General features: G+C 40.6%; 1 protein-coding gene across 1 annotated transcript in view; it reads right to left on the bottom strand.

The window, feature by feature from the left end:
• Positions 1-280: 280 nt before the first annotated feature.
• MAPK8 (mitogen-activated protein kinase 8) overlaps positions 281-495 on the bottom strand; it is a 22,013-nt gene continuing 21,798 nt past the window's right edge. Inside the window, exon 12 of the mRNA XM_009864919.1 lies at positions 281-492. The gene's annotated coding sequence lies outside the window, so the exon portion shown is untranslated. The remainder of the gene's footprint in view (positions 493-495) is intronic.

The following is a 495-nucleotide window of genomic DNA, read 5'->3' as shown; positions in this document are numbered from 1 at the left end:
GCTACAGAAATCCTGAGGTTGTCCTACCACTTCATGGTTTTTAGGAATCAGTTACTTTTGGTGCAGAAAGAATAGCTGAAGATTTGCCCCTACTGCATTCATGTCATGCCCTCTTCTACCCAAGAAGCACTCACCTTGGTAGGCAAAACTAGAAAGAAACAAAACTCCCAAGAATCACGTATTACATGAAAGCATAGCTACAGCATATTCGTTTTCTCTCTTGGCAGTCTAGACATCCTGGATACACTTCACTCTGTGTGTACGAACACAGGCTACAAGCTAGAAGTAAACAGTTTATTTGCATTGCAATGTATTATTCATGAAGTATCCTCGTGTTTTATGGCGATCACAAGATTTGGCATGCCACAGCTCTGCAGAAAACATTGCATTGCTTTGTCAGGCTCAATATTTCTGCAGCTTTGAAGATACGCTTTGCTCTCTTAAGTTCATAAAACCAGTCAGATGAGGTTACTTTGCAAAGGATTGTACACTCTT

The sequence above is a fragment of the Apaloderma vittatum genome, unplaced genomic scaffold (genome assembly GCF_000703405.1).
Source record: "Apaloderma vittatum isolate BGI_N311 unplaced genomic scaffold, ASM70340v1 scaffold9412, whole genome shotgun sequence".
NCBI classification, from domain to species: domain Eukaryota; kingdom Metazoa; phylum Chordata; class Aves; order Trogoniformes; family Trogonidae; genus Apaloderma; species Apaloderma vittatum.
This window is presented reverse-complemented; position numbering and strand designations above follow the sequence as displayed.